The 24,801-nt window shown below is 34.5% G+C and overlaps 1 protein-coding gene across 5 annotated transcripts in view; it reads left to right on the top strand.

Moving 5' to 3' along the window:
- Positions 1-4,361: 4,361 nt before the first annotated feature.
- Positions 4,362-24,801, top strand: part of col8a1b (collagen, type VIII, alpha 1b) — a 30,660-nt gene continuing 10,220 nt past the window's right edge. For 2 of the 5 annotated variants that reach the window (XM_087304509.1, XM_087304508.1), the window contains exon 1: positions 16,225-16,268. The gene's annotated coding sequence lies outside the window, so the exon portion shown is untranslated. Of the gene's footprint in view, positions 4,390-6,745; positions 6,852-6,987; positions 7,071-7,810; positions 7,895-9,288; positions 9,344-9,441; positions 9,518-9,591; positions 9,769-10,106; positions 11,007-14,033; positions 14,179-16,224; positions 16,269-24,801 lie in introns of those variants that run through there. The other 3 variants (XR_015522223.1, XM_087304505.1, XM_087304507.1) reach the window with 3 other exon arrangements.

Genomic DNA, 24,801 nt, shown 5'->3' with positions numbered 1-24,801 from the left:
TACATGAATAATGATGTATTAATATGTAAACTAATTATTATTTACTTATGAACTAATGATGAATTAACACATGAGCTAATCATGAATTAACTTTAACTACAGCATGAGTCACATGAGTTCATGTGTAAATAATGGCTACCTTAATTACTTGTTAGTACATGTTTGTTTGCTAATTAATGTATTAATTAACAAATTCGTTTATGCTTAATTTAAACATCATAAGCGAATGATATGTTAATGTATATTTCAGGGTTCTGCCACTCCGGTCTTTTAAATTCTTGTTTTAGTGGCAGCGTCCAGACACTAGTTCTGTCTTGTCCTATATGTTGTGCTCGGCTCAAGCTTTCTCAGGTCGAGGACTCCATGTTTGTGTTGTGTTTGTTCTGTTGGCACCTTATGCATATCCTTCTAGTGCGCTTACACTGAATAACAACAGGAAAGTGATCTGTCAACATCAACATGAACAGTTTAAACAGGAGTTCATGAATAGTTAGAATGAGTTAATGATAATGTGCCCCTCCAAGTAAAGTCATGCCTTATTTATACATTAACAGCTCATGAGCTCATGTTGGTTACGTTTAGTTAAAAGTAACATATTAATACATTAATTAATACAGAATTAGTCATGTACGGTTATTGTAAAGTGTTACCAAGTTCCGTCTTTCATTCTGTTAAGCTTATAAATATATTCCAAAAAAGGAAGGGGACTTGCCTGTCTGATTAGATTCAATGTGCAGGAAAAAGCTAGGTTTTATAGTGTGCTATTGCTAGCAGTTGTTCCTCTGATTATTTATTAGCTTAAAACGTACAGGTAAATATAGCCTAAACTATATTTTTTTGTTCTGTAATAAATGAAACAACGTAAAAAGATTTGTCAGCCTATTTGGTTACCTTCTGCAGAAAGAAATCTTTTAGGAGTAGTAATGTGCTGTTAGCATGCCGTTCTTTACTCATCCTACTGAATAGCCAAACTCTGATTATCTGGTGACAAAGTTTGACTTTTTCAGTTCTGTAGCCAAGAAAATTTGCCAGCCTGTTTGGTTACATTTTGGTTTAGTGTAATGATGTGCTGTTGCTAGCAGTTCTAACCTTTCTTTCCATGCCAAATAGCCGAACCTTGATTCTTTAGTAAATATAGGCCACACAAAAAAAGTTTTTAGTTCCTCAGCCAGTGAACTAAAGGAAGAAGATTTGCCAGCCTGTTTGGTAACTCTGTTGGAAAAAAAAAAAAAAACAGTTTAAAGCAATAGTGTTGCATTGTTAGCAGCAATTTGTCTGCTAAGCTTTTTCATTCAGAGCTGTCTGTTTACGTCACCAAATTTTGAAAAAGTGACTCTCACTGTCTATTTGAAAAGTACAGACGCTGAAATGTCTGCTGACTGTTTTATGGACTTTCTTCAGGTGCCGTGTTTGCGCTGAGAAAGCAAGAATTGCGAGAATTAGAACTAGGAAATGATCTCAAATATTTCCACAGCTGCTCTGTATCCAGTGCAACTACAAAGCAGGGACACATTGTATTTTCACACTCACAGAAAAAGCTCTGTACAAAAAAACAACTTAATTTATGCATTTCCATGTTGACTTTTTCTTATTTTAATGCTAATGTTCTTAAATTTTAATGCAAATTGTTCTTAAAGGGATAGTTTTTACAAAAATGTTAATTTTGAGTAAATGAGGGTGAGTAAATGATGAGGTGAACTATCATTTTGATTTCTATTACAAGCTACCACCATCTTGATACAGTACATCACAACTGACATGATTGTAAACATGTTTCCTCAATAATGCCTTCCTTTGGATTAGTGGAATATTGTTGAATTGTAGTACTTTCTATTAGGACAAACTTAGATTTTTTATCTCTGGTCCGACAGCTGAAAGAGACTATGTTTGTGAAATAGGACTAATATGTTCTTTTGTAGAGTCTGGGATAAATGTAGATTCTCTGAATGTGTTTACACAAGGGGTGACCGAACTTGGTCCTGGAGGGGCGGTACCCTGCATATTTTAATTCTAACCCCAATTAACACACCTGAACCAGCTAATCAAGTTCTTTCTACGTATACAAAAACTTTCAGGCAGATGCGTTGAAGGAAGTTGGAGGTAAACTATGCAGGAGTTTGGGCACCCCTGGTTTATAGGTGCAGGTGTAGATAATGAAGATGCATTATTTTTGACAGAAGGGGACTATAATGATCACCTATTTTTTAATTATGACAACGTTTATGGAATTTAATGTGTGAAACTTACCCCGATTTAAACAAAAGATTTAAATAAATTCCTAATGTAAGTTTCTTTGTTGGTGTGTATTGTTCTGTGAACATCCATAAAATATTTTTATTCCACAAAATGTTCCTTATAGTCAAAAAAGTTTGTTTAGAATACATTTTCTGAATGGTTCTTTGGAAAACCAAATGGCATTATTGTGAAAAACTATTTTTTGTTCTTCCTGGCATCTTTATTTTTAAGAGTGTCATATATATATATATATATATATATATATATATATATATATATATATATATATATATATATATATATATATATATATATATATATATATACATATATATATATATATATATATATATATATATATATATATATATAACCCGCTCTATTGACCTTATAGACTTACAACTTCCGCTCTCATTCACTTGCATTTTTAGACATTAAAAACAGCTCGTTCTGTTGTTGCAGACTGATATTTTCTTAGTATATTATTCTACTTTTCATGTATAGTCATGAACACACTTGTTTGCAGAGCAGGCAGTTTAACCATTTTCTGCTGTTTATTATTTCTAGTCATTCGGCGACTGAATAGGAAGTTCTAAAACAATTCCGAAAACGAGTGGACTTCTGCATCGCAGAATAAGGTCAATAGTACATGCATAAATCTGTTTACATTTCAGTATCTATTAATCTTATTTTTTTATTTAAATTAGTACATGGCATTTGTTACTTAGCCTGTTAAATAAATATTTAGTTTTCATTTAATAAAATATTTGTTTACTCTTGTTGGATTTTTTATACTATCATATCAAAAATCTTTTTGCCCAGTACTGCTATGATTACCATAACAATTAAGCAAGAATAAGACTTTATATTTAATTATGATATAAATATGAATGTTAAAGGCATTGTTCGCCCTAAAAGAAAATTTACTCAACATTTACTCACCCTTGTGTGTTTCAAACCTTTGTTTCTTCTCTCTGTTAAATATAAAAAGATACACTCACTGGCCACTTTATTGTGTATGCCTTATTGGGTTGGACCCCCTTTTGCATTCAGAACTGCCAAAATTCTTCATGACAAACATTCAACAAGATATTTAAAATGTACCTCAGAGATTTTAGGCCATATTGGCATGATAGCATCACACAGTTGCTACGGATTTGTCAGCTGCACATCCATTATCTGAATCTCCTGTTCCACCACATTCCAAAGGTGCTATTGGATTGAGTTCTGGTGGCTGTGGAGGCCATTTAAGTAAAGTGAACTCATTGTCATGTTCAAGAAACCAGTCTGAGATAATTTGCACTTCATGACATTGCGCGTTATCTGGGTGGAAGTAGCCATCAGAAGATGGGTACACTATCGTCATAAAAAGATGGACATGGTCAGCAACAGTAATCAGGTTGCGGTCACATGATGCTCAATTGGTACTAATGGGCCCAAAGTGTGCCAAGAAAATATCCGCCACACCATTACACCAACAGCAGCAACCTGAACCGATGATACAAAGCAGAATGGATCCATGCCTCCATGTTGTAGATGCCAAATTCTGACCCTACTGCTGAATGTCGCAGCAGAAATCGAGACTCATTAAACCAGGCTACATTTTTCAATCTTCTATTGTCCAATTTTAGTGAGCCTGTGTAAATTGTAGCCTCAATTTTCTGTTCTTAGCTGACAGGAGTGCCACCCGGTGTGGTCTTCTGCTGCTGTAGCCCATCATCCTCAAGGTTCTAAGTGTTGTGCGTTCAGAGATGCTCTTCTGAATACCTCGGATGTACCGAGTGGTTATTTGAGTTACTCACTAGATATATTCTCTTTTTCGGACCATTCTCTATAAACCCTAGAGATTGTTGTGCATTAAAATCTAAGTACATCAGCAGTTTCTGAAATGCTCAGACCAGCCCGTCTGGCACCAACAACCAATCAACCAATCGCCTTTCTACCTCATTCTGATGCTCTGTTTGAACTGCAGCAGGTTGTCTTGACCATGTCTACATGTCTAAATGCATTAAGTTGCTGCCATGTTATTGGCTGATTACAAATTTGCATATACGAGCAATTAGACAGGTGTACCTAATAAAATGGAGCGTGAGTGTATATATTTTAAAGAAAACTGAAATCCAATAGTAGCTCAACTATTGACTTCCTTAGAAGGTAAAACAAGTAAATTATGACAGAGTTTTAATTTTTGGATGAACTATCCCTTTCAGGGTTTTTTTTCATGTAAATAAATTAAATGTGATCTATAAATGCAAAAATACTCATGCATCACATATTAGCTTAAAGCCCTAACTTATATATGATCAAGGCTAATATTCAATCCAGGCTTTTATCAAGATGTCAAGTAGGCTAAACCTGAATGATGTGAAAAATATTTTGTTATGCAAAATGTTTAAATACAATTGCAGTACAACAACATCTGTTTAGACTCAACAGGGAAAGTCATTAAAAAGGCTTGTGTATTTACTCAACAACATTTTTATTTGTGAAACGCTCTTTTATACTATATGAGCAGCAGCTGTTATCATGAATACCAACCATTTCTTACAGTTTTTGATTTTAACTCTCTCTTTCTCTCTCTCTCTCTGAATTTTGAGAATGTAAACTATCTCACTGTAAGTCACCATAAAATAGTTTTTCCACATAAGAATGATTTGTTAATTTGAGTATTGTTAGCACTACACAAGATTTTGCTGTTTAAGTCAATGTGAATCTAAACAACATGATTAAACACGGCTCGTGTTTGGCAGAGCTAGGCAACAGAAAATAAAATCCCACCATACAAGGCCAAATTCCACAAGACACAATAGCATAAGCCGCTTATAGGGAATGCTGTTGCTTGTAAATCTGGCACATTTGTTTTTCCAAAAGAAAGATTTTTGCCACGCGCTGGAAAAGTGTTGGAAACAGTGTTCTCCTGTTTCTGCAGTGAAAGGGGGGCAGCGAACAAATTCAATAGCAGACTCAGTCACTTGCTTGAAATGATAAATAAATACACGTAATTTCAGTCAAATATTTTCGAGTTGTTTTTGAACAAATGTCAAGGACTCCTGGCTCACAAATTGTTCCCGACCTCCTGAAAAGTTTGCTTTTTCCGCTGTGTGGCAGAAATAGTTCAGACGTCTCACTCAGTTGACACTGTTGCAAAACAGGGGGAATAACCGGAGGTTTACATCCACCTGCTAGCGTGAGTCACCGGATTCAGCCGCCAATCTCACAGTTTAAAGTAATTTAATTTTACAGCAGGAAAGACAACACTAATAAGGATCGTTTCAAAATAATTTGTTTTCATCAAAACATAGCTAATGATTATGCCTGCTAAGAAAATGAACAATGGTTACTTATAGCTAAACGTTTAGTAACCACTTTTTGCTAGTATATATTCAAAAGGTGGTTATGGTAGCAAAATGATTAATTAATGCTTAACTTGATTTAACTTAAAAGAACACACAAGAAAAATAGAGTTTTTGCTGAAACTTTTTTGTAGAATTCATCATTAGGCCAGTAGGTGGCGACAAAAAGGAAAAAGGGCACAATAGTGAGTAAATTCATTGGGGAGTATTGCTTTTTCCTATTCCTTTTATCTTCATATGGCAGAGATAGCTAAATTAATCATTCCCTGAAGCATTCATTTATAAATAAGGATTTAGGAGCTCAACAAATGAGAAAGTGAATAATTTACATAAGGAATTTGGTCAAAATGCTTATTCATTCAGTCATTCACTAACTTTTCGACCTAGTCCCTTTATTTATTAGGGCTAGCCACAGGGAAATGAACCGCCAACTTATCCAGCATATGTTTTATGCAGCGGATGCCCTTACAGCCGCAACCCAACACTGGGAAACACCCATATACTCTAACATTCACACACATACACTCTCAGAAAAAAAGGTACAATGAGGGTACAATTTTGTTCCTAGAGGGAACAAAATATAAAATTGTACCTTTAAAGGTCCCATATTGGTACTTAGGGTACAATTTTGTACCCAAATAGGATATAAAGGTACAAATGTCCAGATTTAGGTTTGAAAGGTACATTTTTGTACCTTTTATAGCACATTTGGATACAAAATTGTACCGTAAAGGACCAATTTGGCACCTTTAAAGGTACAATTATATATTTTGTTTCCCTATAGGAACAAAATTGTACCCTCAGCTCATAAGATCAAGACACTATATAACACTAATTTAAATGTAGTAATACTAAACATTAATACTAAAATACATAATTTAAAAATATAATAAATAAATAAATTGATTGAATTAAATATTTTAATAATTATTTTTTTTTCATGTATTTAAATAACATTTTTTCTCAAAAATGTTAATAATTTAATTTATAATTAAATGTAATTTTAATCATTAAAAACGTAAATACTGGTCTTTGCTTACTGTTTAAGACCCTATAGTATATGGGATGTAGAATAAGAAGAACCATGCAGAGTGACAGCATCTTCATACAGGTGGTGATGTTGCTGTCTCTTTAAGAATTTGGCTTGTTGAGACGTTATAGTAGTGTTTGTTACTGAGGCGGTCGGTCGAGTATGCTGGCTGTTTACACAGAACTTCGCACGCTCTTCAAAGAAAAGTCTATTTTGGAGTCCACACTTTTCAGGTAAGAATGTATTAAAGATATATTTTCAGTCTCATTTTTACATGTAAAGCCGTGTTCTGTTGATTTTGTCTGACTCTCTGGTCTCGGCTTTCCCCCGCTTTGTGCTCCGGGCTGGCTGGTGTACGTTGGCCTGCAGGATGGAGTTTGCTAAGATGTCTGCAGCTTATTAAAGAAGTTAATACAACGTGATATCGAAGTCACCGAGGGACGTAATAGACGGTGAGTACTATATGCTGTTAGTTTTCTCGGTGTAAAAGTTCCCTTTATCGCCTACGTTACGTATTCGCGCCTTATATCTTACGTTACGTTACTGCTTTATTAATAAGTGTTGCCACGGCGGAATATAATCGCAACCCAGATAGCAAAATACACTTGGGCCAGTTGCGGCTAGATTCTCGCCTGCCCGAGTCCGTCTGCTGTATCGTTAATCGGGCCAGATGCGGCGGCAGAAGCGAGCCGACGCTGCCGTAACCGTGCACCGGAATCGGGCTGTGAGTAATGTGCGGTGTGGCCCGGAGCTGTCGCGACTGAAGTCTTCATATACCTTGATATAAAACCTTTTGTTATTAATACTGGAATTTGTAATTATCGATAATGTTTTATATTTTGAGGCCATTTTCTAGCCACGGTTGACCGCTGAAATGTAATTTTAGACGGTTATATAAGTTACACCGCCATTTTGTAAAGAAAAATCACAATTTTGTCACCGGCAAAGCGACTGATTATGTAAACGTGGCTAGTTACAAACGTGAAGTGTGTATGCTTGTACATATCTTCGTTTCAGTGTCTAAGTTACATTAATGTTGAGGAGTGTCCACAAACTCTCATGTTCAGAATTGTTGGTGCTTTACTATCGTTTAACGTTATACTTATATATAAATAAAATACTAAAAAATAAATAGTTATTGCTTTATCTTATTGCTTTCCTGAAGTTTATGAAGTTTCCAATTGTATTTCAGGACAAGATTGAACAACATAATGCAGGCTAACAGCATTAGACCAACGAAGGCATGTCATATGAAAGCATGGCTCAGTTACAAGATGTAAGTATGTCTCATTATCTATACCATGGTTTTAATGGCTTACATACTATTTTAAATTTGTAGGTTTTTACTTACAAACAACAATAAATGTACACCCACTAGGGATGGGACGCGTTCACGATGCGAGTGCATCGGTTGAGCAGCAGAGGATGAATGAAATTTTGGAAGCAAATCGAGATGCATCGGTTTTTGCGAGATGCATCGATTTTTCCGAGATACAGCTTATATTTTTAATATAGAATGCCCTCAGAAAGCGCGAGAAGCAAATTAAACATTTTATTCCCCACTGAGTTTTAAATCTAAAGTATGGCAAGCAACATTACGGATTTAAGGATGGACGACATGACAGGACAGATGCAATTTGCAAAATGTGCCGTGCATCTGTAAAATACGCAGGCAGTATGACTAATCTGATATCTCACTTGAAGCGGCGCCACGGTGTTGTTGTGAAAGCATCTTCCAGTGTTTCTGCATCCCCGGCTTTCGCACTGCTTCAACCAGCTCCAAAAGTGGTGAGAAAAGCATTGCAAGTTTTTTTTTTCCATGCGCAACAGTTCTGCTCACTCTACGCCAATAACGAATGCTATTGCATTGTTCATCTGCAAAGATATTCAGCCTAGTGTCACGGAGAACGAAGGTTTTAAACACCTCCTCCTGTTAATTTTTATTTAATTATAATAATAATAATATTAATAATAATAATGATAAAAATAATTGGGTGTCACGGTGGCACAGTGGGTAGTTTGACCACCTCACAGCAAGAAGATTGCTGGTTTGTTATATTTTTATTAGCCTGTTGTTTACAGTGACAGTGATGTTTCAAAGCAGCATAACACTGCTAGTTCACAACCTTAAGTTTTGAATAATCAGTGGCAAAATATATCTTTGTAAAACTTGTTTTCATAGTTGAAAAGTTAAATCACAATTCTTGTTGTGCAATGCTAATTTTATTTATGTTGAAAGAGTGCAAATATATACATATTTTTTTAATATATATTGCACTTATACATTCTGTTTATCTTGAAAATACTTAAATAATATGTGCTATATGTTCTAAAATGGCCCTCTACTGTAAACTGACACTCTGGCTCTGAGAGAAAAGCCAGTTTGTAAAAAAAAAGTCTTGGTTTTGCTTGGTTTATAAATAATCAAACTCATTCAATGGCACAGCATCCTCTTTCACATCATCTCATAAACTTGATCTAATTAGTTAGTGCTGAAATATCGCATCGTATCGTGATATGGGTGTGAATCGTATCGTGTTGCATCGCAATATGTCACAAATGTATCGCTAATATATCGGATCGTATTCTTTGTATCGAGATGCGTATCGGATCGGCATTATAGCTTAGATGCCCAACCCTAACACCCACGTGTTTAAAATTATTTTCTAGGTTTTCATCGAAAGATGAGAGATCAACCTAAGAATGCTAAGGACCTGACTCTAAGGTACTCTTTCTAAACTTTCTCCACTTGATTAATATTATTAAATTCTAGCTTTGGATGGATTCTTCATATTTGTTTGTATGCCACATCTTATGTTCCAGGAATTGATTTTACAGCAGCACTTCTCATGTTACCAGCCTTGTTAAGCGAGACACTTCCACATTTCGTTGTGCTCCGGTGCGTATGTTGTTTTCTGTTCAGTATATGCTGTGATAAATGCATTTTATAATGCTTGATATTCTTTATATTAGGATGACACAGTGGGTAGTGCTGTCACCTTACAGCAAGAAGGTCGCTGGTTGGAGCCTCGGCTGGGTCAGTTGGCATTTGTGTGAGGAGTTTGCATATTCTTCCAGTGTTCGTGAAGGTTTCCTCCAAGTGCTCCGGTTTCCCCACAAGTCCAAAGACATGCACTATAGCTGAATTTGGTAAGCTTATTTGTCTGTAGTGTATAAATGTGTGTGTGAATAAGTGTGTCTGGATGTTTCGTAATACTGGGTTGCAGCTGGAAGGGCATCTGCTGCATAAAGCATATGCTGGATAAGTTGGTTGTTCATTCCACTGTGGCGACCCCAGATTAATAAAGGGACTAAGCCAAAAAGAAATTGAATGAATGAATGAAATTTATATTAGTCTTTTAATCTGTGATACTTTTTTTTTTTTAATCTGTGAATATTAATTATTTTACTTTCTATGCATGTTGATTTTCTCTTCATCAGTGATAGAGTGACTGATATTAATGTAATTATTGCTTTGTCATTTACAGTGAACCATCTTCACCACATCCAACAGTTCAAGTACAGGAGGCCACCGACTGGACAACTGTGTTAACAAGACGAGTCACGGCAGTCTTCAGAGTTGATGGGATTGCGATTGGCCGGGCTAATGATGTGGACGAATATACATTTTTGACATATCCATCTTATTAGAAGATCACCTTGATGTTTCTGCAGTGTTTTGAATGAACGGTGGACGGTGACAAGCCTCGATCTACTCCAGTTACAAAAGTGATCAACCTTGTTTTTTGTTTCTCTACATGCTCTTGCGATAATCACAATAAAGTTAATCCAGCACACTGCTGTAATTCTTGCATGAAGCAAATTTTTAAATAACTTGTGGTCCTAATGACTATCAAAGAACATTTTCCAGATATGAATGCTTTACATGTCATGTTTATCAAAAGCATAAACACATATTGTGTTACAACAAATTACAACTCCACTTGAGGATGATGAGGAGTAATTTACTGGTGTTGAGGAAGAGGCTACTGATGTATTTGGTTTTCTGCACTGTTGAAGCAATTTATAGAGAAACTTTGCCTTCATTCTGAAATACAGAGAACATTTTGATGACAAATTATTTATTATGACTGAGTATTCTGACTAAAGACAAATACTTTGGACTTTATAAAGTGAAGTACTTGATGTAGCCTGTGTAATGTGTTTATAAATCTTAAACAGTATTCTTGTGGTCTTTGTATTAAGGGTAGATTATATACTGTACAGTGAGTGAACAATTTCTATTTGTTTTCTAAATTGTTCTTTTTACTGTTTTACATGTCTGCTTTATATTTACTGTGTAATTTTATTTTTTGACACATTCAGTTGTGAGTTGTAATGAAATATTTCTACATTAATAAATAAAAATGGACATCTGCGAACCAAAATATTTTATTTATTTATTTGTGCATGCAGTCACCAAAGGATCAAAATGCCTGGGTCAGTACCCTGAAAATGCTATATAATATAAAAAGGTACATTTTTATACCTTCGGTGGGGGTACAAAATTGTCCCTTAAAGGGTACAAATGTAGAAGGTACAATTTTGTACCTTTAAATAGAGGTACAAATTTGTACCCTTAAGGGTACCACCCCAGTGACGGGCCATTTGTACCCTAAAAGGTACAATTTTGTACCTTTTTTTCTGAGAGTGTACAGTTCGACCAATTTTAGCTTACTCGATTCACCTATACCGCATGTCTTTGGACTGTGGGGGAAACCGGAGCACCCGAAAGAAACCCACACATGCACGGGGAGAACATGCAAACTCCTCATAAATATGCCAACTGACCCATCTGGGGCTCAAACCAGTGACCTTTTTGCTGTAAGGCGATTGTGCTACCCACTGCACTTACCATTGTGCTACCCACACAATAAGCCTTGAACAGAGAGTATTTTAACATTACTGGAAGACGACATTAAAGTTGTTGATTTGCTATATGCAAAATGGTAATACAAGTTCAAGACACATTTTCTGTGTAAAACAATGTGGCCCATTAAAACCAAGTTCCAATATACGGTCATCTACTCCTAGCACTGATTAAATCTTTATAAACAAAACAATGAAAAAAGACAATAACTGCACTGCTCTGGGATTTGAACTATATTTACTTGTGAAGTTATACAAACAGTCAAGCCTTTTTTTTTTTTTTGGTGCACCATGATTAATGACTAAAACACAGACCGCTTTTAATGGGATATGAACTGAGAAATAAAAATGTCCTTGATCTTTTGACATATACAAGGTAATTGCGCTATAAACGCATCCTGTAAGTTTCAGAACTCAAATCTTTCTCTTTAGTCAATGAAGTCAATGATGATTTTAGTGAAGCCAGTCTGCTAAATTAGAAGGCTGTGTATTGAGTCAATATGAAATACAGTATGTCTCCACAGAAGTAAATCACTGCATGTTTAGCTTCACTGCTGATTACACTGCAGTAGGTATATAAGGAGAGGTGAAACCAAAATTAAAAATGCTTTAAAGACAACAAGATACTGTGGAAGAAAACACAGATTTTATATTGACCACTATAAAGTTAGAATCATTCAAGTTGTCTTAGTAAAAACTTTGACCTTGTTCATTTAATTTTACTGCCTTTTCATTTACAAACTACACAAAATCCAGTACAGCTATTGCTTTGTCTATCAGTACAGATAATTAAAATATATTGAATATTTATTTTTAACCTAAATTACAGCAGTAACAGCAACTATCTATGAAGTATAGGCTGTCAAACATGCAGGTGGGCATACAGCTGTAATGGTGGGCATACAGCTGCACAAAACGTAATTATTCAAGCCATTAGCCAGTCATATCAGTGGGTATTTGCTTTAGTGTCTATAATCCACTTATTGAAACAGTTTTTTTTCCTATGAGCAGGACAAATAGGACAGAATCAACTCAATTTGGGTGAAATATGGGTAAACGTTGGGGATGTTTTGTAGGGCCGTTTAAAAATTTTTACCTAGGTGACAGCCGAATCTGATGACAGTGCCTTCTGTATTGCCACCATCAGGCCGATTAATGGGCGTCAATCGGGGTGTATGCTACATTTAATATCTCTTGTTCAAATACATAATGAACAGCAGCTACGCTAAAATTACTTTTTTGTTCTCTATTTGCACTTTGGGATGCCCATCCCAAGGCCTCTAGTGATTGTCCAACGCCTCTTGATGAAATCCAAGACCTGTGAAGAGATGATGCCAACCATTTCTAACTTCAAGGACAACAAATGCACCTAATACACAAATAGATGTTAATATAAATAATTGTTATTTTAAGTTCATTGAACATAACATTTTAATTTCTTTAAATGATTCACCATGTTTCTGTTTAAAATGATTGATTGTGCTTGAAATTTTGCCTTGACAACCACGCTGATGGTGGTCATTTTGCTTGTGATGCTCAATTTTGCTGAAGCGCAGCAGGACAGAGGCACTACCTAAACCCATCTGATGAAAGGTTGAGCGATGGGCTAATGACCAACCTCGAAAAAATTAGATGTCACGAAACACCATAGTGTGGCTTAATATCAACTTTGATATAAACGCCCCTGGGAGTAAGTAAGTAAAGAATATAAAAGCTGAAAAATTTTGAAGTTTAATCTATTAGCCTTTTTAACATTAAACATTTAGGGTATCTGTAATTAAACATTTAAGTTAATTCAATAAAGAGGCCGCATTTGGTCAACTCAATTAATTGAGTTGTTGATTATTATTCAAACTGAGGGAAACACTTTCCTCAAATTATTTAAGTAGTCTCAATTATTAGGGTATACAGTAACTAATAAAGGTAATTAATCACTTAAAAATGTTATTTATTTATTGTAATATAATAATGTGCACCTTTTGTAAAGCTGCTTTGAAACAATAACTATTGTGAAAAGCGCTACAAATACACTTAATTTGAATTGAATTGAACTACCATCTGGCGAAGTGTCAAGATCAGTTTTAGGGCAGAAAAGTGACCTTTGGACTTTTCTAAAATTTACAACAGGGCTAAAGCACAATGCTTAGGAAATTAACCTATGTCTTTGTCCATATTTTACCCAAAATTGCATTGAAATAACCCATCGAACATTTTTTTCTTTTTTTTTGAATACCATGAGTGTACCTGAGAAAAAAGGTAACAAGCTTTTAAAGCGGCTAATGAATCCTGTAAATGACAATAGCAAACACATTACTAACCTTACAAGGATACTTTACCTAAAAACCACATTTGATTGAAATGTTCTTTTGGTGTCATTGTAAGTCAAATAGTTTTTTTTTAATTACCCTTTAATTGGCCTGCATAAACATCAGCTACTGTGTGTGACTGTCAGCTCTAAACCTAAAGGCTGACGTGATTGTTTTCCTCTCTTTCTTTTTCGTTTTTCTCTCTCTTTCTTTTCCCCTCTGCCCACCTCCTTTGAGAAGTTGCCTCGCTCCTCCTACCTGCCCATATAAGTGGAAAGCATGAAGCCCCGAACCAAATTTCTGCTTCTGTCTTCTGGATCTTCTTCCTTCACTTCTCACTCAGAGAGAGAGAAAAGCAGAGGCAGAGACAGAGAGAGAGAGAGAGGTGAGTGCTGTATGTGTATAATGTGTGCTGAACGGGAAATAAAATTGATAAACGAATTGATGTTAATCTGAATGGGAGTGTGCAACATATTTGTGATTTATTATGTCATTATGTCCTTATGTATTGTCATTTTGGTGTAATTTTGGTAGGTAAATTATTTCACCAACATTTAAAGATCTCTTTATTGTGAATTTTTTTAAATATATATATATATATATATATATATATATATATATATATATATATATATATATATATATATATATATATATATATATATATATATATGATTTTATATGATTTTATATGATTTTCAGCCCTAAAATATTATTGCATTTAATTTAAACAAAAAGTGAATATACCAGATAGTAAATATTTTAATGTTACTCAGATATTTCAGAATTATATTAATATTATGATCTTGTTGCATTTGTTTGGCCAATTTTAGAAATCATTTTAAGAACTGTAATGATTTGCTTTCATATTACATATTTCACCTCTATTTCTTGAATTCACTACTGATTTATTAACCATAATTTAAGCAAAACTTTGTCCTAAATTTATACTTAATAAATATACTAAACAAATATATTTTTTTCTTGGCAAGCAGTTTTTGGAAAATTAGTATTTCATTTTGTAAATTATCTTAAAACTATAACAAAATTAGGTCGTGTAATAAAATATGAAAACATTTTATTGTGAATTTTTTTCAGAGCGCAAAAAGTGGTAAATAATGTTACATGCATTTTTTATTCATACACCCTAAAACTGTGTATAAAAGATGAGTAATTTCTGTAGCATTTTTTTACAATTTTATATAGCTCCTAAATTATTTATTTTAGTCGCGTTTGGGGTATTTGAACAATTATTGGTCTTAACTTTAAGTAATATACTCAACAAAAATATTATCTGATTTTTGACGCTATAATGTTAGGAAATTTTAGTGTAATGCCCTGAAATTGTAAGAAAATTGTAAGGTACACAATGTAATAATATATAAAATATTCAGAAAATATTAAGACATTTTATGCATATTGGACAAATTATGAATTTTCAGTACTATATTTGGTATGTTATTGTTTAATATATTACATGTTATTTTTAAAATATTATACTGTGATTTACAAATATTAATATATATGAAATATTTAATCAAAATTATAATTTGTCATTCAAAAGAGATGAAAACCATATAATCTACTATTAAGACATTTTATTTAAGTCAGAATTATTAGTCCCCTTTTTAATTTTTTTGTCTCTTTTTCCAAATGATGTTTATCAGAGCAAGGAAATGTTCACAGTATTTTCAATAATATTATTTCTTCTATATAAAGTTTTATTTCGGCTAGGATAAAAGCAGTTGAAATTTTTTGGAAGTAATTTTAAGGTCAATATCATTAGCCCCTTAAGCTATATATTTTTTCCAATTGTTTACAGAACAAACTATTGATATACAATGACTTGCATAATTGCCCTAACCTGCCTACAGTAGTTAACCCAATTAACCGAGTTAAGCTTTTAAATTGTCTTTTAAGCTGAATACTATGTATCCTGAAAAATATCTGGTCAAATATTATGTATTGTCCTAATGGCAAAGATAAAAGAAATTATTATTAAAATTACTAAAATATGTTTCAGAATTATTTAATTATTAAAATTATGTTTAGAAATGTGTTGAAAAAATCTTCCTTCAATTAAACAGAAATTGGGGTAAAAATAAACTGGGGGGCTAATAATTCTAATTTCAGCTGTTCAGTATGTAACATTTTATACTAATATGGATATGTAAAAAGCTCAAGCGGGTGTTCAATCCTTTAAACAAATTTTGATTTGATTTTGGATTGAATATAAAGTCATGCAGCAGATTCAATCTAGTTCATATCCTGCTTCATGCCGCACCTGCTGTTGTATAAGAGTCTTTCTCCAGCTCTGCTCAAGGGCTTTGTATGTTTCTAGAACCACATTCACTTTACTTTCACTTTGATTTTCCTGGCACCTGGCAAAATTCTGAGCCCTGCCATTTTTTCCTGCTTCCTACAGCGATCAGTGCTGGATGTTCAGAAGAATAATTCCTGTGGGCACAAGACCAGGCAGAGCTCTTTTTCCTTCCTTTTCCCTTCATCTGTTTCTCTAGTCCAGTTTTATTGAAAAAAAAAAAAAAAACATTTCCCCACTCTGGGCCAGACACTGATCGCTAGAGTGATTAAACTGTCAATTTAATTTGATCGGGGTGTATCCAGCATGTATGTCTGGATTTAGAAGATGTTTCTTGGTGTAGAAGTTGTGTTTGTAATAAGGATTGCCATATTGATAATTGGTTTGTCAGTGACTAGTGCTTTTAACCCTCCTGTCGTGTTCACATCCTGCCCCTTACTTAAGTGTTTCCGGTCAAAATTGACCGATCTGTTTTAACTGTTCTTATATTAGCACAAAAATTATTTTCCTCCACAAAATTTTTATTCAACATTCTTTAGCTGTGAACAATGTCTCAAAGTAGTGTTTAACATGAATTTACAGAATTAGACATAAAATAACTGCAACGAAAATAAAAATAGGTGCTGAAAATATATTACAAAATGAACAACAAATGACAAAAATCTAAATATATTGTTTCATTACTAATAGACAGCACGCTAAAATAACTTTCACAGGGCCTGACCAAAGAAATTAAAATTTTAAATCATCTGAATGATTTATTAACCAGCAAAGCACAAACAAAATGCTATCCTTTCATGTGTTCTGAGTGATCAAATTTTCAGTCCTTCAAGTGTACTAATATAGGCAATAGTGACTGAGGGTATATACTGTACGGTGAGCATGGAAACAGAACTAGCACTAGTTATACTTTGGTCATTTTTGAGTGAGATGATAACAGTCTAATATAATACAATAACTGTTATTGTAGCTAAGCCAAAAGTGCTCCGGTTAAGAAAGAAAGAAAGAAAGAAAGAAAGAAAGAAAGAAAGAAAGAAAGAAAGAAAGAAAGAAAGTCACATAACAGACACCTAGACTGTGAAGATATGATACACTGTTTTATCAGGAAGTTGATTCACGCTGGAGGATTTAACACTTTCATGGTAATTCATAACTTATTGGTTTAGTAGCTAATCCATATGAATTTGTATGATCTCATTCATACAGTTTTGTACAATTTGCTTATCTCCAATGATGATTGGGTTTAGGGGTGAGTTTGGGTGCCACGCCTCCTTTTAAAAATCATACAATTTTGTACGAGTGAACTTATATAAATTAGCCACTAAACTGACAAAACATAAAATAGTTTCCTAAAATGTTTAATTGTGAGATCAGGCTGGAGGATCAGCACATAAGCGCGTAAAAGAGATGTGTACTTGCTAAAGCCATAGTTCAGTCAGAAATGAGTGAGTGAGTGAGTTGGGGGGGAACACCACAGGTGTAAAAAGGTTAATTAAAACACTCAAAATTCAATGAAAGAGATTATCATTACTTTTATATGTTCAGATGCATAGTGTGGAGGATATCATAAGGCATTGAGGCAATCAGATGTACTGTAAATCACAAAATTTATGAGTGATTTAAGTTGTAAATCGGTCAGATTTGACTTGTCATTGTCCTGCTGGAGGATGAACCGTCGCCCCAGTCTGAGGTCAAGAGCACTCTGAAGCAGGTTTTTATTCAGGATGTCTCTGTACATTTCTGCATTTATCTTTCCCTCTATCCTGACTAGTCTTCCAGTTCCTGCTGCTGAAAAACATCCCCACAGCATGATGCTGCCACCACCATGCTTCACTGTGCCTGGTTTTCTCTAAACGTAATGCCTGGCATTCACTCCAAAGAGTTCAATTTTAGTCTCATCAGACAAGAGAATTTTGTTCCTTATGGTCTGAGAGTCCTTCAGATGCCTTTTGTCAAATTCCTGGCAGGGTGTGGCTTCCGTCTGGCCACTCTATCACACAGGTCTGATTGGTGGATTGCTGCACAGATGGTTGTCCTTCTGATATTGCTCCTTTATCCACAGAAGAATGCTGGAGTTTAGACTGAGTGACAATCGGCTTATTGATCACCTCCCTGACTAATACCCTTCTCCCCGATCACTCAGCTTAGATGGCCGGACAGCTTTAGGAAAAGTCCTGTTGGTTCCAATCATCTTCCACTTACGGTTGATGGAGGCCACTGTGCTCATTGAAACTTTCAGAGCAGCAGAATTTTTTCTGTACTCTTCCACATCTTTGTGCCTTAAGAAAATCCTGTTTCGGAAGTCTACAGACAGTTCCTTTGTCTTACAGCTTGGTTTGTGCTTTGACATGCACTGCCAACCCTGGGACCTTATATAGACAGGTCTATGCCTTTTCAAGTCATGTCCAATCAAATGCATTTACCACAAGTGAACTCTAATGAAACTGCTGAAACATCTCAAGAATGATCAGTGAAAACAGAATGTACCTGAGCTCAATTTAGACCTTCACAGCAAAGGGTGTTAATACTTATGTACATGTGATTCTTCAGGTTTTTTATTTTTTAATAGGTTTGCTACAATTTAAAAAATATTTTTTCACATTGTCATTATGGGGTATTGTGTTGAATTTTGAAGAAATAAATGAATTTAATCCATTACACAATAAACCTTTGTTTAATTTAATATTTTTGAATTTTTATAATTGAAGTACCATTATTTTAACTGTTCTCAATGTGTCTAACACAATGTAAGAACAGTTCAAACTGATCCAGATCGATCTAGAGAGCGAATCATTACACTTCATTGTCAATTTATTATTATTTAGTTAGCTACAGAGCGTCTTTTATCTCATTTTGAAACTCGTATCCCTGCTGTCTCTTTTTCGTCCATTATTTGTAACTTTTCTTTAATTTTCTTTCATTAACCAGTCGCAGATGAAGCCATGACCTTTGAATGCACCTCCTTCAGTTTCCCCCGGCTATTAACAGATTGATGCTTTATAACTTTGTTTCTGATCTGAATGAAACCCGTGCTCTCTTACACAAATAGGAAACAAAAAAAATAAAAGGGAAAGTAGGCCTTGCCTGAGACTTTGAAGGATATCAGATCGCTTCATTCCAAAGAAATTTTGTTGTGACTATGTATTATTAGGATTTTCTTTTTCGTTTTATTCCAGCGTATTGAGGGTGTAGTTGGCATCATGAATGCTGCTATTGTCCTGACTTCTATGCGGAGACCAAAAGCTATTTACTATTCAAATCTTCTCCATTTTGGAATATTGAATTTCAAGTCTTCCCTGGCAGGAGTTTCTCATGTCAAATCAACGTCATACTGAAACATGAACACCAAAATGTGGCGACCCATTGGGTTAAAGAGGGGTTTGGCTCAGCTCTGAGATTTGGTTTGCAAGACGGCAGATATTTGCAAGGCTGACAACACTCAGGGCTAATCAACAGTTAATGCATTTATTATGTGGACTTTCCATGGAAAAGGTCAGGATACGGTGTAACAGTGATTTTGTGTGTTATATTTATAGTATGCGTGTGTGTGTTTGAGTAAATTGTCTATATTAGTTTTATTTTATAAAGGTCTGATAAAATTTCTGCAGTTTTTCAAATAAGAATATTATCATTTAGAAAATTTTCCCTATAATAGCAATCAGATTGTCAAATGTTTTCATTGTTGTGATCAAACAATTACAACTTAAACATTTATTTCTTAACTCAGGCATTTTTTAAGTAAGTTAAAACACTGATTTTGTGCTTAAAAATATATAATATAAAGAAAATACAGCGCCTTTTTTACACAAAATGAAACAAATTGGACAATTTTCAACATCTACAGACACACACTCATACACTACGGACAATTAAGCCTACCCAATTCACTTGTATCACATGTCTTTGGACTGTGGGGGAAGCCGGAGCACCCGGGGGGAACCCACGCGAACGCAGGGAGAACATGCAAACTCCACACAGAAATGCCAGCTGAGCCAAGGCTTGAACCAGTTACCTTCTTGCTGTGAGGCAACAGCACTACCTACTGCGCCACTGCTTCGCCCTTGGACAATTTAATTAAACACATCTTTGTTTGATCTTATCGATTCTACAAGATTCACGGTTTCAGGAATCAAACATTTAGTTCTGGCACTTTAGAACTATTGAGTCAGAATTGACTGTAAACGAAACGTGCATTAAAATAGCAATTCTGAAAAAAAAATATATATATAAATATAAACTAATTAGAAAAACATTACATCTCAGAGAAATAAGTTAGGAAATGCATAAATATATTGAAAACTCACAATTATGTGAAAATAAAAGCTAGAATTGTAAGATGTAAACTTTTAAGTACTGGAAAAAAAGACTCAAAGTACGCTTCGGTAGAGACCTAAATTGCATTTATAAGTAAAAAGAGGCAGATGCTAACTCCTAAAATTCTTATAGACATCCTGTAGACTTGCAACAAAGTCAGAATTCTGAGGGAAAATTACATGATTGTGTAATCTAAATACACTCACTAGTCCCTGGTTTATCAGGGGTCACCATAATGGACCAAACCGAATTGAATGGACCAAACCACAAAATTGAATGTGTTGAGGAAGTCCTGACCTTGGCCACTTGTCTTTGTGCATGTTTCTAATTCATACCGTTGTAATTCACTCCTAAAGATTAAACAAGTATAGCATGTTTTGTTAAATCCTATAGACGAATTACCAACCTACGTCACACATAAGTCACAAAGGTCCCCGGTTGCAAAAGCAGGCATGTCATGTTGTGCTGTAGGATGCCAAAGTCAAAAAATAGAAAACTTAGTTCATATGTTATGTCAGGTAAGTTCAAGCTATGCTGAATCATACACGTTACTCGTTTTTGATTGCAGTAATGATTTCAGCAAAAACAGTTAAACATGGTTAATTAAACTGCCAACACTAAGTGCTAAGAATAAAACGTTAAAGTGTAAGTTATTAAGGTAAAGTTGATTTTATATTCACACATTTATTCAGTGACAACATGTGACACACTCCCTATATTGTTTACCACAGCACTTGAATATTCGGTCTGAAATAACCCGCTAGTGTGACTTGAAAACAACATTAACACTGCTTATTTGATAGTGAACAATGTTGTACTTTGATAGTCATTGGCTGCTAATATGATTTTGCTATTTAGAGTTTGCAAATAATACTTTTATGAAATTATACTATTAAGGAGAAAGTCCGAATGTGTAAATAAAAAAACAACTTTACCTTTATGTGCAAATTCACATTATGTGTCGTACAGGTGCACTTCACTGCCAGAATGCAGTTGTTTTACTTGATGATCAATTACCCAAGCCTTGTACAGTTCCGTCTTCTTTCCTTGTCTTTGTCTATGCAGAACCACGGTTTTTAACAATACATAGTGTTAAATCTGGTAATCATGGAGCATTATTTCATGCACGTGACCACACAGAACAACATTGTTGGCATCCAAAGACTTGTAGGCCTTTAACTTCTCTCTTGTAAAATCACTTGGAGCGTCTATGAAACTGTATTTTTCAGGCTGGATGCTTGGTCATTGATTGGGAGGGTGCTATCGCAAATGGACCTGTCAGACGAACACCGCTCACTTTAACATTAATTTTGCCGAATCACTGTGCTTATCACTGGGTGACAAGCTGCTATAATACGCTGAAAGCACTATGTAAATAACATATAGAATATGTAATCAATATAACTTATTTTTATGACAACAAAACCTCTGTACCGCATCGGATGTCATTCCCTTGATGTAAATGCTAGCGCTCCTGGTTGTTTCTGCCACCTCCCTGTGCGCGCATCATGAATGTTTACAAACATGGTAATTCGTCTACTTAATAAAGCTCCAAACGAAATGCCTAGGAATCTGTACAATTATCCATGTAGTTTTATCACAGAGTATCACTCTGAACCTGAAATGTGGTTATCAGAAGAAAGTTGAAATGACAGATGACAGATAAACAAAAAAGAAAATAAACAGACAGAATTTTTTGTTGGATTTTTCGTTTATCTTGATTTCTCACAACACTTTTCTTTTCCTAGGTTTCTAGGAGTTGTTGAACACTAGTCTCAAGGACAGTTAGTCATGCACAAAAACAGTTCACATTGGGATTTCCATTAAATAACTAAACATTTAGCAACAGCCATGATACAAATAAGTCCTGTTTATTAAAATCTAGGCTGTTGGCTTAAAGATTTTCACATATTGTTAATATAAAAGTGATTAATACACAAAAATCATTAAAAGCCTTGTATTGTAGGGCCTTCAAGTTTAGCCAGGCCTCTTTTTGGTTCTCACAGTGGAAGAACTGACAGAACCAAAGTGTAGAGACGGTGTGAAGGCTGGAAGCCACTCGTCTCTGAGCATGAGCAGAACTAGGGAGTGTGGGCTTGGAATGTGACACATACATTCACAAAAACATCGGCACACCTCTGATCCTGACATGTGTTTGCAGTGATATAAATCACCTGCATCAGTGTCTTGCTCGAACAATGAGAGTCATCTGAGAAAATTTAATGTAATTAAAAATGTATTATGATTTTAAACACCAAAATGGAGATAATGTTAGTCAGCCTATCTCATTCTCTTGATGAGAAACTTTTATTTGCAACAAATTAAAATAAATATTTTATTTGAATTTAATTATATTTTTCCTACTAAAAATATAAAAAAATTCCAAAGCGTTTATAACACACATAAATTACCATTTAAATTAAACCTAAATCGAATAATGTTATATATATAATTATACTGTGTGTTTGTTTGTGCATGTGTGTGTGCTTATTCATGCGTTTTACGAGGACACAAATTTGTATAAAAATGTACAATGATTGGGTATTAAGCTGGTATGACAATGCTAAGGTTGTTTCTGAGGACATACTTGTGTTCTCATAATTCTTGCTATATTGCTTAAAAATTATACTTCAGGTCTTTTGACATTCAAAATTTGCCACAGCTTTCCAGTGAATGTTGGGTTAAAATGTATTGGTGTAAGGCCATATAAAAAGTATTTTTACAGCATAAAGTACATTTTGCCTATGGAGTACACCACATTTACAAGTATGTGTGTACTTGTTGTAAGTATGTCCCCACATGATTAACAATACCAGTAACTTTTGACCTTGTGGGGAGATTTTTTTGCTCCCCATGAGGAAAACAGCTCATAAATCACACAGAATGACGTATTTTGAAAATGTAAAAATGTAGATTGTTTACTGTAAGCTTTAGATTTAAGGGTAGGAGCATAGAATGTACAATCTGTACAGCATAAAATTGTTAGATCCATGGGGAGTGTCCATCAAGATACCTACATACACGAGTTTGTGTCTGTGTATTTTGGACCAGCTTAAAACCTAGTGGTCTTAGATTTGGCTTTTGATTTTGAATTAAAATTTCAAACATGGCAATGAATACAAACTGATTGTTGATTTTACAAACATGCCTTAAATACAAATTTTGTTTCATCTACTTAATTTTGTATTATTTTATTACAACATTTGAGTTCTCAAAACTACCTCAATACATTTGAATGAACAGTTTTGGTACCAATTGCTTGAGATAGAAATATATATCTTCCTTTGAAATGTTTGCAATAGCTTTTCCAAATAAAATGATAAGAGGTATAAAAAATATTTTTCCTTTTAATGCACCAATGGGGCACCCATTTTATTTTAATAGAGGTGAAAGAGTGTCTTTCTGCTACCTCATCATCGTTAATATACTGCCCGAAATCTCTTATTCCCCATGGACTAAAACATATGGTAACATGAAACACTTCCTTGTGAGGGAGAGCGAGTGTGTGTGAGTTACTGAGCGAGTGAGAGAATGTGTTTTACAGCAGTTCTGGCTCTCGGTCGGTTCTGTCAGCTGATTCTACATTCCGTTGCAATTCGACCTCAGTGTATTTGAACAATATCACATGAGCAAGAACACCATACTTAATATCACTACAACAGGGTCACGAGCTGGCTTTTAATTATTTTGTACTCTTCTCCGATATCCACTTATAATGTTATCAAAATTTTACTTCAACAAAAGTACATAATCTAGTAGTATACTTTTTTATGTCCTGTTTTGACCCCTCATCTGAACACAGGCATGGTGAATTGTTGAGTGCAACATCAGCATTGGGAATAAGTGATTCAGTCTACATTTTTGTGGTTTATACTTTGATATGTTTGACTGCATTTTTTAGGTTAAATAAAAGATATGAGGCAGTATGACAGCAACAATTTTTGCTACTTTTCACACTAAAGATGTGTACAGAGACATGTTACCCATGAATAATGGATTACTTTTGTGTAGTTCTTCAAACGACACCAAATAATTACCACACAGCACCTTAACAATCTCCATATAGACAACATTTCTGATGTGATCAGTTTGCTCAGTAGCTCACGTTGCTTTGAGAACAAAGCATCACTGCTTGAATTGATTTGTGCACGTTTTATAATTTTTAGTAACAATAATTAATACAGATGTGGTGCATTATGCAATTTTTTCTAAGTGTGATTATTTTTTGCGGATAAAAGTATGAAAAAAAAATGTGTCCGAAATTTTAAGAATTCAAAGTACAAAGAACAAAAGTCAGAAGTATTTACAACTAGCCTTATATAAAAATGGTAGACATTCGTGTTACAGTATAGACTTTTAAGGCTACTTATCATG

Source organism: Danio rerio, chromosome 22, assembly GCF_052040795.2.
Source record: "Danio rerio strain M-AB ecotype USA chromosome 22, GRCz13ab, whole genome shotgun sequence".
Classification (NCBI taxonomy): domain Eukaryota; kingdom Metazoa; phylum Chordata; class Actinopteri; order Cypriniformes; family Danionidae; genus Danio; species Danio rerio.
Note: the sequence above shows the minus strand (reverse complement) of the source record. Positions and strands in the feature narration are given on the sequence as shown.